Raw genomic sequence first — 19145 nt, forward strand, 5'->3', positions numbered from 1 at the left:
TAAAATTAGACCATTCAACAACAAAAAGTAATAAGGAAGTAAAAGTAAAAAGGAATAAGACAAAATCTCCAGTTTCATTTGCAATCTGGTGGGAGTGGGGGGCAGGGAGGAGGGGAAGAGAGGGAGGAGGGGAAGAGAGAGAGGGGCACGGAGGTGTCTACAGGGTACAGTGATAAGCAGAGAGGAGAGACAAAAAATCAATATTGCCTAGAGGGGATCAGGCACGCTGGGTCTTGAAGGATGGGCAGAAGTTTATCATCCTTATGGTAGGGATCAGGCAAGAGGGAAGAACAGGCATGATGGTGTAGAGCTGGGATGGACCAGGTCCCAGGTCGCAGCTCCATCCCATTTCCGATGGAGCTGGAGCCCATCGTGTGAAGGAGAAACGAGTGGTGGTTGTAGATAAGTCTGGGGGGGGGTCATCTGTGCCAGGCTAAGATGCCTGGGTGTCAAGAAGAGGTTTAAGTGCTAGATGGTGGAGTGTGCAGGCGATGGGGAAGGGACTGTCTAAGCTCCCGGCCTGCCCTGTAGATCTTAGATTAGCCAGACCCCAGAATCATGTGAGCCAATTCCTTAAAATAAATCTCTCTCTATATATACATCCTGTTGGTTCTGTTTCTCTGGCGGACCCTGACTAGTACAACCACCATCCCTATTTTACAGATGGGGAAGCTAAGACACAGAGAGTTTAAGCAACTTGCCTAAGATCACCGACTGAAGAGTAGTAGAGTTGGGATTGCACCCAGCCTATTCACTCTTTTTTTTTCCCACCATAATGTTGTTTTGATGGCTTTTTAAAAATTTATTTTATTGACGTATAGTTGATTTACAATGTTGTGTTAATTTCTGCTGTACGTATAACAGGGTGTTCACTCTTAACCGCTCCCTGCCTCGGGGGATCTCCAGATTTACTTAAGCAGCGTGACATGCCTCATCCCCTTAGGGGTAAATAGAAGCCCAACTCCCACATTTTTCACAGTAAAACCAGCTTGAGCCTCCACTTTCAAATTAGCAGGAGGTCCAACTTCTCATTCGGGGCCTCCTTTCTTCTCCCTGAATTGACCAAGAGTCCAGGGCTAACTCAGTCCAAGGGGAGCCAGTCCTTGCAAATGTGGTGGGAAGAGGCCCGGAGGCTCTGATCTGTCCCCCTGTGGCAGCCTCTGGTGCTGCCCCTGTCACTAGCCGCATGATTGTGACCTTGATACGCCTTCTGGACGGGCTGACACTCCCTTTTCCAGTGACCTGCGTCCTGGAGTCCCACCCGCCCTCCATGCTGTGGGTGCCCTGAGGCAGAGCCGATGACAGTCCGTGATATTCTGCAGGCGAGACTCAATGACCTGCCAGTTGAAGCCAAGGAACCAAATCCCCACTAAGCGTCTGCAGGCTGGGCTGGCAAGGTTCCTAAGCTGTGGGTGATGTTCCAAAGGCTATGGGTTGGCCAGATCTGGGTCACTTGTATCTCACCTCTCACCTTACGTGGGAGTGCCTATGAAAAGCCATTGAAGAGCTCTCTGGAGCAAAGGTGACCCACTCCAGGGGACCTGAGGTCACTGCTACTCAATGGCAACTCTTGCATTCTTTTACGTGGCAGCTTCTCTTAGAAAAAAAAAATTCCACCTAATCATGGACCCAATACATGAATTCACCAAATATCTATGAAACACTTACTGTTCTGATTTCTATTGCTGTATAATAAATCACCCTAAAATATAATGGTTTAAAATACAACAGTTCAATATTTCATTATTGCCTCTCATGGCCCTTGGGCTTGACAGGGCTCCTGCACGGGGTCACTTATGCGGTGTGAGGTCTTCTTCTCTACAATTCACCTTCCTTTCAAGGTCACAAGATGGCTGCCACAGCTCCAGGCATCACATCCTCATTCAACATCCAAAGGCAGGAAAAGGCAAGTCTCTGCTTCATGTCCCCTTTCGAAAACAAAGAAGAACTCCTAGAAGCCCCTCTCCCTCCACTCTGACCAGTTCCCTCTCAGCCTCCCTTTCCCAGGAAACAACCACATGTCCATGCTTAAGCCAATCACAGGCAAGACCACCACGATGGGCTGAGAGCAATTGTAACTCGCCTCTGGGGCCGTCTGGAGTCATCTTCCCTGAGCATCATTGCGGGGGGGTGTGGAACCCCCAAACCACTGTGAGACTCTTAAGGAAAGGGAGGCAGCTGGTGGGATGGAGTTGAGGAGAGGGCTGTTGTGTAGGGAACCCACAGTGCTGGCCGTGAGGGCTGGGATGTCGGCACACTCAGCGAGGGCGCACTGTCATCACGCTCCAACAGCAGGAACCCAGGTCCGCTTTACTTCTTCTCCCTGAGTTTTATCTCTTTCCTTCGTGAAGGAGTCCCAGGCTGCAGTAGTTCACTGAGGAATGGGGAGAAGGGAGCCTGGGTGACGAACACATGTTCCCTTCTTGCCGTTTGTTCAGAGAGTGTCCACAGGCAGCATGGAAAGAGCGTGTATGTGGCTGGGTCACCTCTGCCCTGGTCCACTGAGCACCGAGGGCCAGGGAGGGGATGAAGCAGGGGAGGCGATGTGACAGCCACGGGGGAGACTGGGATCTGGGTCCACAGACACAAGGAGTCAGAAGGCGGGTGGAAAGGCCTACCCACCACATTCAGCAGACCAGGTCCCTTCCCATCACAGTCAGCTGTGTGGCCTTAGAAAAACGTTTGCCCCTCTCTGATCCTCAGCTTCCCACATGCCAGATGGGGTTAGTTATATAGAGCTGACAGTGGGGAGTGAATATCAAAGCATGAACCAACTCTGAAGAGTTAGGAGGTTGGTGGGACCCATCACTCCAACCCATTCTCAAGATGCCTCACACCACAGGGTCTGAACATCAGAGTTGAGGGAGCCCTTGGGGGTCACTTAGCTCAGATGTGGTTTTACAGGTGAGACCACGGAGGCCCAGAGAAGAGAAAGCTTGGCCCACCCTGTACCTGGCTCCCCCTCGTCTCTGTATCTCCTCCCTCCTGCGCTTTCCCCACTGCTTTTCTCCCCCCCACCCCCGCCCCGCCCCCGGGTCTTTCCTCTCTCTTTCTTTAAATCCTTTTCTACTTTTCTTTGTCTCCTTGTGTTTGACTTATACCTCTCTTTCCATTTCTGTCTTTGTCTCTGTCTGTCCGTTTCTATCTCCATCTCTCTGTTCTCTCTCCCCATCTCTGTGTCTCTGCATCTCTGTCACTCATCTCCATTCCCAGCTTTTCTCCCCATCTCCAATCTCATAACTTTTCTGTGGCTTTCTAAACGGCTTAAAATAAAAATAACAATGTGTCCAAGCATGGCGGGTGCATCAGGTCAGGTTGTAATAACTGGGGTGCAGTGTTCTGGGGGACCAGAGAGAGTGGGCTGCCCCTACCTTGGGTTTTATAGATGGGACCAGACTGGGCCCAAAGAGGCTGGTGAGTGAGCTGGCCCAGCCTCAGACACAGGAGGGGTCGTGCTGCATGACCTTGGGGCTCCCTGGCATCTCTCAGGTTCTGATTCCAAGATGAGTGTGTGACTGCCCTCAGTCCAGGTAAAAATAGCCCAGAGAGCCATGGCTGTCCTCCCGGACGCCTGGCTGCCCAGGTTCCCAGAGACACAGTCTGGCACCTCCGCCATGCAGGGCAAGCGCCTGCAGCCCAGAGCCAGCAAATGACCTGCCCAAGGTCGCAGAGCTGGAGCTGGAACTCCGACCTCTGACTCCCAGCTGGCACATTCCACAGCATCGTGGAGCTCCCTAGGGACCCCCAGGCTGGGCCAGGCCCCCTTTTTGGGTCCTGCAAGCCCAACCCCAATCTTCACCCCAGCCCCTACCTCTCTGGACCATAGCAGCCCTATTTTCTAGACAGTTTCTTACACTTCCCAGTGAGTTCCCTGAGGCTGGGGAGAGGGGAGGGGGGCACTGGGTTCGGCCCACATAATGCACTCGCCAGGAATAGTAATAAAACAGCTCACATTTATCAAGCACTCAACATGAGCTGGGCACTTTCTAAGCGCTGTAGGCATATTCACTCATTTAACCTTCGCTACGGCCCTATGAGGCAGGGGCTATGATTATCATATCCATTTTATAGATGAGGAGATGGAGGCTCAGAGAGGTTAAATGATTTGCTCAAAGTCACAGAGCACTAAGTTTGCTGCAGCTGGTATTCCAACCCAGGCTGTCTAGCTCTAAATGAATCAGCGGATGAAAAAGCGAAAAAAAGTTTGGTACTCTGGTGTAATAAACAGCTGCTGCTATCATTTAACTCTTAAGCCACCAAGGATCAAGAGTCCCCCTCCTCACACTGGCAGGCTGGGCCCACAACCGAACCCTCAGAATGCCATTTCCAGGGGACTGGGATACACATTCATGCTCCAAGCCTGCCCCTTCCCAGCCAAGTGACCTTGGGGAAGCCCCTTTCCCTCTCTGAACCTTAGTTTCCCCATCCATGAACGGGGAAACGTATTAAGTTGGTGATTCCCAAGGGGGCTGGTAGGATGGGTCGGATTGGGGGTCCAAAGCTGAGAGCAGCCTGAAAGAGCATATTCTAAAATTTGGTTTTTCGGGGGTCAAGATACGGAAATAACTTAAAAAACACAGAGAGCGTTGCAAGAGGACCTGAAGTTCTTACATGCACCCCAAGGGGGGTTTCCAGTAAAAGGTGAGCAGAGCCCCCCTAACTAGAAGGGCTTGAGGGAAGAGCCTGGCCCAGAGGGCGTGCGGGTCGAGGCCATCCTGGCACAGCCGCCGTGGGACTGGTGACAGTTACCTCCAGGGAGCTCCAGCCAGAGAGGGACGGGCTGGGGGGCGGAGGAGGGGGCAGAAGGACAGCCAGCTCTGGGGCTCATGCTGAGTCATCCTGCTGAGTCATCCTACTGGGCCCGGGGTCTGGGAGCAAGAGGGCAGAGAGCTATTTCCAGAGCGGGAGGAGGTGGCAGTGGAGTCACGAGGGGGATGTGACTGGGCCAATCATCGGGAAGGGAGGGGCTGGGGGGGGGCGAGGCAGGCAGACTGCCGCCCCAGGGGGAATTCGGCCACCCCACCCCCTTCCTGCCTCCACGGCCTATCCTGCAAGTTTCCTTTCCTCCCTGGGGTCCTGCTGTCTGGTGGTGGGACCCAGTGCCTCCCCCAGGCTCTCTGCCCCTCCAACCCTGGCTTCCACACCCACAAACACCCCTAGCCTTTCCGCCTTCCTCCTGCCCCCAAACCCCTAATCTCAGGCCCCTGAAGCCGTCAGGCAACTCTGGGCTTGAGGCCTAAGAGGGTGGCCTGGGGTCTCTGGAGCCAGACAGACATGGTCCAAATCCGCCCACCATTCCCGAGCTGGGTGACCTTGGGCAAGTTACTTGATCACTCTTAGCCACGGTTCCCTCACCTATAAAATCGAGAGAACACAGTCTTCCTGCAAGAGGTGATTATAAGGCTTCAAAAAGAGGTGCCTGCGAAAGACACAATTCTTGTGACTCCATCTCTAGAAATGTCCGGAAGAGGCAAATCCATAGAGACAGTAGATTAGTGGTTGCCTGGGATGGGCAGTGAGGGCGGGGAATGGGAAGTGACTGCCCCGAGATACAGGATTTCAGTTGGGGGTGATGAAAATGTTCTGAAAGGGATTGTGGTGATGGTTTCTCTGTGATAGACTAAAGCCGTTCAACTGTGCACTTTGATGGTGTGAAGTATATGGAATGTGAGTTCTAGCTCCCAAAAGCTGGTTTAAAAAAAAAAAAAAAGGAGATTCCCGTTGGGTGGGTGATCAACGTGGGTGCCCAAGGCTTACAGCTGACCCTGTTGGCCGCTTTGCTACCTGCCCCGCGTCCTGGGCGAGGACTGCGGCTTCTTGACCAGAGCACGAGTCATTTTCCAGAAGGTGAATGCTGAGGTTGAGATATTCTCACCCTGAAGTTCAGATGAGATGACCTTGGAGAGAAGAGGCGGCATCCTCTACCCCCAGAAGGAGGCCATCAGAGCCTGGGTGACGTGGGGCAAAGACCTGGGACCCAGCACCCAGCAGAGCTTAACTCTTAGCTCTGCCTCTCACTGGCTGTGTGGCCTCCGGCATTTCTTAACCTCTCTGGCTGCAGTTTCGTCTTCTGAAGAAACGAAGGTGATGGTATTCCCAGTCCTTATCTCACAGGGCTGAGTTAGGATAAATGCAGGACATAATGGGTGAACAGGGCTTTGTGCATCCCGAGTGCTTAGAAAATAACAGCTATTTCTGATTTTGGTGCGAGGGAGGAGCCGGAAGGGGGCTGAGTAGGGCCAGAAGACTCCCGCCTGGTGTGAACCATCCTACACCTTTGCTGGGGCATCAGGCTTTGCCAGGCCCACGCCCCAACTCCCCCTCCTCTTCTTTTCTCAGCAGTCCTGTGCACTGCATGATATCACAGTCCTGGGACCAAAGGATCTCTCTCTGGGTCCTCATTTGTTCATTTTGTCCAACGAGGGACCAAAAGGAGTCTGAGGTTGCCATTTCTGGTGGCCTTCGCCTGCTCCCTGGCCCCGCACACCCCTGAGCACCTGCCTTTGGCTCCGGGACTTGCCCTGCCTTGTCCAAGGGCCTGCGTCCTCCTTTTCACCCAGCCCCCTTTCTCTAGTCCCTCAGAGGCAGGAGCCCACCTTTCTGACTCCCTGCGCCTGGGGTGGTGTGAGGTGGGTTCAGCTGACCATCTACCTTGACTGAGGCCCCAGCCCAGATTCACCTTGAGCTGGATGAGTGACCTTGGGCAAATCCTAGCTCTGGGCCTCAGTTTTCCCCACTGTAGAACAAGCCAAATAATCCCTGTGTTCTCTTTGTGTTCCGGGGGAAGACAGTGATGAGCCCTATGATCTAGGGGGGCAAGGAAGGGCCTTGAAGAGCACTGAGTTCAACCCCAAATCCAATGCTTGAGGACCCCTACCATGCCCGGGCTATGCTTGCATACCTCTGACGTGACGGGGAGCTCACTACCCCTCCCCCAACCCATTTTATCTATTTGCTTGACAACAATGACTGCATCTAACGGGTGCCACACATAGTGGCAGGCTCAGAAGGCTCAGAAATAAATAGGAGCAAGGTAACACAGAGACAAGGACATTGTTCAGGTTTGAACCCTGACTGTTTCTGCCTCTCACTAGCTCTGCGTGGCCCCTGAGAGAGTCTTAACCTCAGTTCCTTCATCTGTAAATGGCCGTCACGACGCCTACCTTGTAAGGTCATTGACGAGACTATAAGGGGTAAGCTGAAGGTCCTGGTGCCCCATGCCAGGTCCATTCATTCTTGGGGAGCAGGTGCTGTCATTATCTCAGTTTCTTCAGATGAATTTTTTGGAGGCACAGGGAAGTTAAGCAACTTGCCTGCGATCACATAGTGAGTGTAATGGGTAGAACTTGATCTGGACCCAGGCTGCCTGCCCCCAGGCCCCTTGTACCTCACCCCTCTCACAAGCGGCCGGCTCTGTGCAGCCCGGTTCCCTTCTTATGAAATGTGGGCATGAGCGCTCTGTGCTCCTCAGAAGCCCACAGACCCTGTTAGCCCCCTTTCCTTAGAGGGCAAGAGGAGCTGGTGGTTTCCCATTGTTAATTTTAGCTCTGCCCCACCATATTGTTTAGGTTCCAGAGAGTGGAGCCTCCAAGGTCCCCCATGTGCCCCGCCAGCACCCCGGGAGGTGTAACCTTAGTGGATTTGCTAAGGAGCATGATAATAACAAGTTTACCAGAACCTGAGCTCTCTGACTCCTACACCACCCACACAGTGACTCGGTTCCACTGGGAATGACTCAGCAGAAACTGCCCTCCCCCTCCTGTCCCATCCAGCTGGCATCCATAGGTAGGGGACAGGGCAGTGCTCCCAGCAGCTGTGCAAGAGGAGCCAGCTCTGGGCCACGAGCTCTGCCGTTCCCAGGTCTGCTGCCCGTGTCCACTCAGCTCCGGGGTCACACAGTCTGCAGGACCACATGGCCTGCATGAGGGACCCCTTCCTGGGCCCCAGTGAGTTAGCAAGGGGCAGGGGGGAGCGACTAGGATGGGCCAGGAGTCACCCAGGCAGTGTGGAGTAGCAGTGAATCCTGTGGCCCCAGCTGCCAGGGAGCAAGTCGGAGCTCTGCTGGTGTGATGTTGGGTGAGTTACTTAACCTCGCTGTACCTGGTTCTTCATCCATAAGGTTCTTGTGACCATTTACCATGAATCAATACATGTAAAGCACCTAACACAGTGCCTGGCACAGAGAAAGGGCTTGGGGACAGGGAGTTGTTATTATCATTCATGGTCCATCTATCCTCCTATTTATACAACAAATACAGAAAGGGTGGGGAAGGACGTTCTAGGCAGAGGGAACAGCGCATGTGTGCCATGAGATGGGCTATGTGGCAGCTCAACTCTGATGCTCGTTTGCTTCCCTCTTTGGCCTCATTTTCCCCATCTGTAAAAGGGGATAGTAAACAGTTCCTATGGGGCTTTACTGGGAGTGAAGCTCTTAGCACAGAGTGCCTGGCACTGAGCAAGAGCTTGGGAACATGAGTGTCATGAGAAACCAAAATGCCTGATGTTGATGGAGGTGCTTCTAAGTTGACTGTTTCTGTTTCATTAAATGTAATCATCTAATTTCTCCAAAGAAGACATACAGATGGCCAATAAGCACATGAAAAGATGTTCAACATCCCTAATTATTAGAGAAATGCAAATCAAAACTACAATGAGATATCACTTCACATCCATCAGAATGGCCATCATTAAAAAGTTTACAAATAATAAATGCTGGAGAGGGTGTGGAAAAAAGGGAATCCTCCTACACTGTTGGCAGGAATGTAAATTGGTGCAGCCACTATGGAAAACAGTATGAAGGGTACATATAAAACTAAAAATAGAGTTACCATATGATCCAGCAGTCCCATTCCTGGGTATATATCTGAAAAAACTCTAATTTGAAAAGATACATGCACCCCTATGTTCACTGCAGCACTATTTACAATAGCCAAGACATGGAAACAACCTAAATGTCCATTGACAGATGAATGGATAAAGAAGATGTGGTACATATATACAATGGAATATTACTCAGCCATAAAAAAGAATGGAAGAGGCCCTGAACCAAGATGGCGGAGTAGAAGGACGTGCTCTCACTCCCTCTTGTGAGAACACCAGAATCACAACTAGCTGCTGGACAATCATCGACAGGAAGACACTGGAACTCACCAAAAAAGATACCCCACATCCAAAGACAAAGGAGAGCCACAATGAGACAGTAGGAGGGGCGCAATCACAGTAAAATCAAATCCCATAACTGCTGGGTGGGTGACTCACAGACTGGAGAACACTTACACCACAGAAGTCCACCCACTGGAGTGAAGGTTCTGAGCCCCACGTCAGGCTTCCCAACCTAGGGGTCCGGCAACAGGAGGAGGAATTCCTAGAGAATCAGACTTTGAAGGCTAGTGGGATTTGATTGCAGGACTTCGACAGGACTGGGGGAAACAGAGACTCCACTCTTGGAGGGCACACACAAAGTAGTGTGCACATCGGGACCCAGGGGAAGGAGCAGTGACCCTGGGGGAGGCTGAAGCAGACCTACCTGCTAGTGTTGGAGGGTATCCTGCAGAGGCGGGGGCTGGCTCTGTTTCACCGGGGGGACAAGGACACTGGCAGCAGAGGTTCTGGGAAGTACTCCTTGGAGTGAGCCCTCCCAGAGTCTGCCATTAGCCCCACCAAAGAGCCCAGGTAGGCTCCAGTGTTGGGTTGCCTCAGGCCAAACAACCAACAGGGAGGGAACCCAGCCCCACCCATCAACAGTCAAGTGGATTAAAGTTTTACTGAGCTCTGCCCACCAGAGCAACAGTCAGCTCTACCCACTACCAGTCCATCCCGTCAAGCCTCTTAGATAGCCTCAACCACCAGAGGGCAGACAGTAGAAGCAAGAAAAACTACAATCCTGCAGCCTGTGGAAAAATAACCACATTCACAGAAAGATAGACAAGATGAAAAGGCAGAGGGCTATGTACCAGATGAAGGAACAAGATAAAACCCCAGAAAAACAACTAAATGAAGTGGAGATAGGCAACCTTCCAGAAAAAGAATTCAGAATAATGATAGTGAAGATGATCCAATACCTCGGAAAAACAATGGAGGCAAAGATGGAGAAGATGCAAGAAATGTTTAACAAAGACCTAGAAGAATTAAAGAACAAACAAACAGAGATGAACAATACAATAACTGAAATGAAAACTACACTAGAAGGAATCAATAGCAGAATAACTGAGGCAGAAGAACGGATAAGTGACCTGGAAGACAGAATGGTGGAATTCACTGCTGCAGAACAGAATAAAGAAAAAAGAATGAAAAGAAATGAAGACAGCTTAAGAGACCTCTGGGACAATATTAAACGCAACAACATTCACATTATAGGGGTCCCAGAAGGAGAAGAGAGAGAGAAAGGACCCGAGAAAATATTTGAAGAGATTATAGTCGAAAACTTCCCTAACATGGGAAAGGAAATAACCACCCAAGTCCAGGAAGTGCAGCAAGTCCCATACAGGATAAACCCAAGGAGAAACATGCCAAGACACATAGTAATCAAATTGGCAAAAATTAAAGACAAAGAAAAATTATTGAAAGCAGCAAGGGAAAAATGACAAATAACATACAAGGGAACTCCCATAAGGTTAACAGCTGATTTCTCAGCAGAAACTCTACAAGCCAGAAGGGAGTGGCATGATATACTTAAAGTGATGAAAGGGAAGAACCTACAATCAAGAGTACTCTACCCAGCAAGGATCTCGTTCAGATTTGATGGAGAAATCAAAAGCTTTACAGACAAGCAAAAGCTAAGAGAATTCAGCACCACCAAACCAGCTCTACAGCAAATGCTAAAGGAACTTCTCTAAGTGGGAAACACAAAAGAAGAAAAGGACCTACAAAAACAAACCCAAAACAATTAAGAAAATGGTCATAGGAACATACATATCGATAATTACCTTAAACGTGAATGGATTAAATGCTCCAACCAAAAGACACAGGCTTGCTGAATGGATACAAAAACAAGACCCATATATATGCTGTCTACAAGAGACCCACTTCAGACCTAGGGACACATACAGACTGAAAGTGAGGGGATGGAAAAAGATATTCCATGCAAATGGAAATCAAAAGAAAGCTGGAGTAGCAATACTCATATCAGATAAAATAGACTTTAAAATAAAGAATGTTACAAGAGACAAGGAAGGACACTACATAATGATCAAGGGATCAATCCAAGAAGAAGATATAACAATTATAAATATATATGCACCCAACATAGGAGCACCTCAATACATAAGGCAACAGTTAACAGCTATAAAAGAGAAAATTGACAGTAAGACAATAATAGTGGGGGACTTTAACACCTCACTTACACCAATGGACAGATCATCCAAAATGAAAATAAATAAGGAAACAGAAGCTTTAAATGACACAATAGACCAGATAGATTTAATTGATATTTATAGAACATTCCATCCAAAAACAGCAGATTACACTTTCTTCTCAAGTGCACACGAAACACTCTCCAGGATAGATCACATCTTGGGTCACAAATCAAGCCTCAGTAAATTTATGAAAATTTAAATCATATCAAGCATCTTTTCTGACCACAACGCTATGAGATTAGAAACGAATTACAGGGGGGAAAATGCAAAAAACACAAACACATGGAGGCTAAACAATACGTTACTAAATAACCAAGAGATCACTGAAGAAATCAAAGAGGAAATCAAAAAATACCTAGAGACAAATGACAATGAAAACATGATGATCCAAAACCTATGGGATGCAGCAAAAGCAGTTCTAAGAGGGAAGTTTATAACTATACAAGCCTACCTCAAGAAACAAGAAAAATCTCAAATAAACAATCTAACGTTACACCTAAAGGAACTAGAGATAGAAGAACAAACAAAACCCAAAGTTAGCAGAAGGAAAGAAATCATAAAGATCAGAGCAGAAATAAATGAAATAGAAACAAAGAAAACAATAGCAAAGATCAATAAAACTAAAACCTGGTTCTTTGAGAAGATAAACAAAATTGATAAACCATTAGCCAGACTCATCAAGAAAAAGAGGGAGAGGACTCAAATCAATAAAATTAGAAATGAAAAAGGAGAAGTTATAACAGACACTGCAGAAATACAAAGCATCCTAAGAGACTACTACAAGTAACTCTATGCCAACAAAATAGACAACCTGGAAGAAATGGACAAATTTTTAGAAAGGTGTAACCTTCCAAGACTGAACCAGGAAGAAATAGAAAATATGAACAGACCAATCACAAGTAATGAAATTGAAACTGTGATTTAAAATCTTCCAACAAACAAAAGTCCAGGACCAGATGGCTTCATGGGTGAATTCTATCAAACATTTAGAGAAGAGTTAACACCCATTCTTCTCAAACTCTTCCAAAAAATTGCAGAGGAAGGAACACTCCCAAACTCATTCTATGAGGCCACCATCACCCTGATACCAAAACCAGACAAACATACTACAAAAAAAGAAAATTACAGACCAATATCACTGATGAATATAGATGCAAAAATCCTCAACAAAATACTAGCAAACAGAATCCAACAACACATTAAAAGGATCATACACCATGATCAAGTGGGATTTATCCCAGGGATGCAAGGATTCTTCAATATACGCAAATCAATCAATGTGATACACTATATTCACAAATTGAAGAATAAAACCATATGATCATCTCAATAGATGCAGAAAATGTTTTTGACAAAATTCAACACTGATTTATGATTTAAAAAACTCTCCAGAAAGTGGGCATAGAGGGAACCTACCTCAACATAATAAAGGCCATATATGACAAACCCACAGCAAACATCATTCTCAATGGTGAAAAACTGAAAGCATTTCCTTTAAGATCAGGAATAAGACAAGGCTGTCCACTCTCACCACTATTACTCAACATAGTTTTGGAAGTCCTAGCCATGGCAATCAGAGAAGAAAGAGAAATAAAAGGAATACAAACTGGAAAAGAAGAAGTAAAACTGTCACTGTTTGCAGATGACATGATACTATACATACAGAATCCTAAAGATGCCAACAGAAAACTACTAGAGCTAATCAATGAATTTGATAAAGTTGCAGGATACAAAATTAATGCAGAGAAATCTCTTGCATTCCTATACACTAATGATGAAAAATCTGAAAGAGAAATTAAGGAAACACTCCCATTTACCATTGCAACAAAAAAGAATGAAACACCTAGGAATAAACCTACCTAGGGAGACAAAAGACCTGTATGCAGAAAACTATAAGACACTGATGAAAGAAATTAAAGATGATATCAACAGATGGAGAGATATGCCATGTTCTTGGATTGGAAGAATCAATATTGTGAAAATGACTATACTACCCAAAGCAATCTACAGATTCAATGCAATCCCTATCAAAGTACCAATGGCATTTTTTACGGAACTAGAACAAAAAATCTTAAAATTTGTATGGAGACACAAAAGACCCTGAATAGACAAAGCAGTCTTGAGGGAAAAAAACGGAGCTGGAGGAATCAGACTCCCTGACTTCAGACTATACTACAAAGCTACAGTAATCAAGACAATATGGTACTGGCACAAAAACAGAAACATAGATCAATGGAACAAGATAGAAAGCCCAGAGATAAACCTACACACCTATGGTCAACTAATCTATGACAAAGGAGGCAAGGATATACAATGGAGAAAAGACAGTCTCTTCAATAAGTGGTGCTGGGAAAACTGGACAGCTACATGTAAAAGAATGAAATTAGAACACTCCCTAACACCATACACAAAAGTAAACTCAAAATGGATTAGAGACCTAAATGTAAGACCGGGCACTGTAAAACTCTTAGAGGAAAACATAGGAAGAACACTCTTTGACATAAATTACAGCAAGATCTTTTTTGATCCACCTCCTAGAGTAATGGAAATAAAATCAAAAATAAACAAATGGGACCTAATGAAACTTCAAAGCTTTTGCACAGCAAAGGAAACCATAAACAAGATGAAAAGACAACCCTCAGAATGGGAGAAAATATTTGCAAACGAATCAATGGACAAAGGATTAATCTCCAAAATATATAAACAGCTTATGCAGCTCAATATTAAAGAAACAAACAACCCAATCCAAAAATGGGCAGAAGACCTAAATAGACATTTCTCCAAAGAAGGCATACAGATGGCCAAGAAGCACATGAAAAGCTGCTCAACATCACTAATTATTAGAGAAATGCAAATCAAAACTACAATGAGGTATCACCTCACACCAGTTAGAATGGGCATCATCAGAAAATCTACAAACAACAAATGCTGGAGAGGGTGTGGAGAAAAGGGAACCCTCTTGCACTGTTGGTGGGAATGTAAGTTGATACAGCCACTATGGAGAACAGTATGGAGGTTCCTTAAAAAACTAAAAATGGGATTACCATATGATCCAGCAATCCCACTACTGGGCATATACCCAGAGAAAACCATAATTCAAAAGGACACATGCACCCCAATGTTCATTGCAGCACTATTTACAATAGCCAGGTCATGGAAGCAACCTAAATGCCCATCGACAGACGAATGGATAAAGAAGCTGTGGTACATATATACAATGGAATATTACTCAGCCATAAAAAGGAACGAAATTGGGTCATTTGTTGCGACGTGGATGGATCTAGAGACTGTCATACAGAGTGAAGTAAGTCAGAAAGAGAAAAACAAATATCGTATATTAACGCATGTATGTGGAACCTAGAAAAATGGTACAGATGAACCGGTTTGCAGGGCAGAAATTGAGACACAGATGTAGAGAACAAACGTATGGACACCAAGGGGGGAAAGCGGCAGGGGGTGGGGGTGGTGGTGTGATGAATTGGGCAATTGGGATTGACGTGTATACACTGATGTGTATAAAACTGATGACTAATAAGAACCTGCTGTATAAAAAATAAATAAATAAAATTCAAAAATTCAAAAAAAAAAGAATGGAAGATGTCATTTGCAGCAACATGGATGGACCTAGAGATTGTTTTTTTAAGATTTTTTTTTTTTTTTTTGATGTGGACTATTTTCAAAGTCTTTACTGAATTTGTTACAATATTGCTTCTGTTTTATGTTTTGGTTTTTTGGCCACGAGGCACGTGGGATCTTAACTCCCCAACCAGGGATTTCACCCACACCCCCTGCATTGGAAGGCAAAGTCTTAACCACTGGACCCACGAGGAAAGTCCCGGACCTAGAGATTATCATACCAAGTGAAGTAGGTCAGAAAGAGAAAGTCAAATATCATATGATATCACTTACATGTGGAATCTAAAATATGATACAAATGAACTTATTTACAAAATAGAAACAGACCCACGGACATGGAAAACAAATTTATGGTTACCAAAGGGGAAGGCAGGGAGGGATAAATTAGGAGTTTTGGATTAGCAGATACAAACTACTATATACAGAATAGATAACAACAAGGTCCTTCTGTATAGCACAGGGAACTATATTCAGTATCTTGTAATAAACTGTAATGGAAAAGAATATGGAAAAAGAATACATGTACTGTATTCTGAATCACTTTGCTGTACATCAGAAACTAATACAACATTGAAAATTAACTATTTATTTTATTAACTTCAATTAAAAAAATAATGTAATCATCTAGTAAGGGAGATGGACTAATATGGCAAAGCAGGGAACACCCTGTAGCCTGGGGTAGGGAGCAAAGCTGGTGTATGTGTGTGTGTGTGTGTGTGTGGTGGTGGTGGTGGTGGTGGTGGTGGTGGTGGTGGGGTGTCTCCGAAACTATGGGGGAGGGACACATGGGAAGGCTCCCCCCAGGAGTGGCACACAAGTCTGGAAAGATGAGCGGGGGGGCAAAGAGCAGAGGGGAGCACTTTGTAGGCAGAGGACACCGCCAGGAGGGAGCCCGTAGGATCTGTTAGGGAGCGGTGGTAGCTCTGTGTAGCTTCAGGCAGCTGAAACTTGGTCACTGTGGAAACAGGCCAGTGCCAGGCGGGAGGGAGGCCTTGACCCTCACATTTGAATAGGCTTTCCTGTAGGGAGCGGATCAGCTAGCAGGAGAGAGACAGGGACAGACAGATTTGTGTTCTAGAAGCTCCCCCTGGCTGCAGGGAAGAGGGGCGTGCAGAGAAATCAGTAGAAATGTGGGTCCAGGCAGGAGAGAGTGAGGCCTGGCCCAGGGTAGTGGGTGTGGGAATGGAGGGGAGCAAGGGAGCCCCAGAGGGGAAGGGGAAGTCGAGGAGGAGGAGCAGAAGGCAGGACCCCCACCCTTCCCAGGCCCTGGCCAAGTCTTCCCTCCTTTTGCAGGGGTCTGCTCGTACCTGCTCCCTTCCATCCTCTCCTGACCTCAGACACAGCTATCCCCAACCCTAAGATGACACTTAGCAGAAGCATGAGGTTGTGTGACCCCTCCAGCGTCCCTCCATTATGGCACTTATTTTGATGGTGACAACCATTTATGGAGTACCTGCTGTATTCCAGGCACCACACACACACACACACACACACACACACACACACACACACACTCATCATCTCATTTAAACCCCACAAGACTCTTGCAAGGTAGATATTATGGCTCGCATTTTGCAATGAGAATCCCAAGGATCAGAGAGGTTAAGTAATTTGCCTACAGTCACACAGCAAGTATGAGAGAGTCCGGATTTCACCAAATTAGCTAATATATGGGAAGTGCTTACACCAGGGCCTGGCACATAGTAGGCAATCAATAAATGCTGGCCACTATTTTTGTTAGTATCAGCAGCTAGATCTGTCTGGCTGCAGAGCCGAAGGCGGGGGGGCCTCACCGATTCATCTTGTTCTCATGGTCTGTTATCTATTTGTCTTCCCCACTGTGCTGTGGGATCCTGCAGAGCAGGAGCCAGGTGGTGTTGGTTTGTGGGTCCCCAGCACCCCTCATGAGGCAGGCACAGAGTAGGTGGTCGGTGATTGTTGGTTGAATAAATCAAGGCAAGATCAAGCTCTTGAGGGCAAGGACTACGGTTCTCTAAGAATCAGGGGATTTCTCCAGCCATGTGTGTCCTACATTTCTATGGGAGGAGCCTTGGTTATCACTTCAGCCTGGACAGTCTGTTTCTCTTTCCAGCCTGCTTTCTCCCACCCTCAGGACTCAGCCTGTAATCAGCTCCTACCAGCAACACCTCCTGCCAGCCCTGGGCTCTCAGCCCTGCCAGGCCAGATCTGGAGGCGCACACGGACCCTCCCTCTCTGGTCCTCCATGGCCTACCCATACATAGGCCTGGCATGGAGCGGGGTAGGGGGACAGGCTGCCTGGAGTCCCAAGCTGGCCTCTAGCTTTTGGTGGAAACCCGGGGAAGGCCCTCTTTGCTTTGGTCCTCCCCACAGAGGCACCACGAAGAGTTAATTCGTTCTGGTCTCCCAGAGGCTGGACAGGCACAGGGCGAGCCCTGCCTCCTGACCCCTGGGTCTGCCCGTGACTGCCTGGGTGTGTAGTTCGACTGGCTAGGTGTGTAGTTCCCCTGTCTGGGCCTCAGTTTCCTCAGCTGCAAGATGATCATGGTCATTTTGATCACTTTTTTAGGTCAACCTTGTCGATTTGCTAAAGGATCCAGCTGGATGGAGGATGAGGAAGTTGTGTTCATCTCTCCCAGTGCCTCTGCAGGTTCTAGATTATCCCTCGGGGGAAGTGGCATAGCCCCACAAGACCACTAGGTGGCGCTAGCGGGTCGCATATCTCCCTGAAGACTGTCTTCAGGAGGAATTCCACCCCAGGATTAAGATCACAGGACCATAACCTCCCACTGCAGACCCGCCAGCTGGAGGAGGCAGGGTATGCCAGGGTTAGGGACCGGTTTTACGGTCGGGCAAACTTGAACTGGGAGGTTCCACGCTAGACCCTTCTCTAGTGAGTGTCCTGGGCTCTGCTGGGCAATTAGCTTGCCCGGTGACCCTGGGCACGCCATATGGCTTTGAGACGTCAGTTTCTTCACCGGGGAAGCAGGATAACAAGTCTTTTCTCCTGGGGCATCACGGAGACTGAATGAGATCGGGGCGCATAGAATGTCCATCCCGCCTTCTGGCGCAGTGCTGTCTGTCACTAGTCATTACTACTTTACGTCTCAGAATCTCCCCTGGGAAGAACCTTGGGCAGGATGCCCAGAGATCTAGGTCTGCATGTGGCAAGTCCCTTCCTGTTTCTGGTCCTCTGTTGGCCTCAACCAGCCTTGAGGGACTGGGAGTGTCATGGAAAAATAAGGGCTTGGGAATCAGACAGACTTGGGTGTGAATAGCACCCATTTCTCCTCTTCCCAGCCGTGTGACCTTGGGCCTCTCTGGGCCTCTCTGGTAATTACCTAATTATTTGTTCTAAGTCTGTCTTCTTAGCTCTAAGTTCCATGAGGGCCAGGATCTTGTCTGTTCAGCTCACCTACATAAACTCAGCACTGAGCTCAGCATGGGGCCCAAAGTTAGTCCTTAACAAACAAGAGCTGCCATTATTATTACTATCACTACTGCAGTTACTATACACATCACTCAACACCGTAGTAGGGCTGTGTTCAGAGCTTTCCCTGCATTATCTCTAACAATCTGCTTCCATTATCTCTATTTTACAGGTGAGAAAACAGGGCTGGAGAGGTTGAGTCCTTGCCCAAGGTCACACAGCTACAAAGTGGCAGAAGCTGGGATTTGAAACTGAGGCCCACGACAGATTATGGTGACAGGTGTAGTAAGTGGAATAATGACCCTCCAAAGATATCTACATCCTAATCCCCAAAACACTTGTGTTCCCTTACTTGGTGAAGGAAACTTTGCAGATGTGATTAAAGTAAGGATCTTGAGATGAGGGCATTATCCTGGATTACCCAGGAGTGTCAGAGTGGGAAGAAGGAGACAGGACAGCAGAAGCAGAGGCCAGAAAGGCCATGTGATGCGGAAATTAAGTCAGCATCCATTCTAGAAAAGGCAAGGAAGAGGATTCTCCCCTAGACTCCAGAAGGAACCAGCCCTGTTGACACCTTTTGCCCAGTGAGACTGATTTTGGACTTCTGACCTCCAGAACTGTAAGGTAATTAATGCGTGTTGTTTCAAGCTACCAAGTTTGTGGTAATTTGTTACAGCAGCCATAGGAAACTAATACACAGACAGATGAGATAATGTCCAAGAAGCACCTGGCATAGAGTTGGAGCT

Source organism: Eubalaena glacialis, chromosome 11, assembly GCF_028564815.1.
Source record: "Eubalaena glacialis isolate mEubGla1 chromosome 11, mEubGla1.1.hap2.+ XY, whole genome shotgun sequence".
NCBI lineage: Eukaryota > Metazoa > Chordata > Mammalia > Artiodactyla > Balaenidae > Eubalaena > Eubalaena glacialis.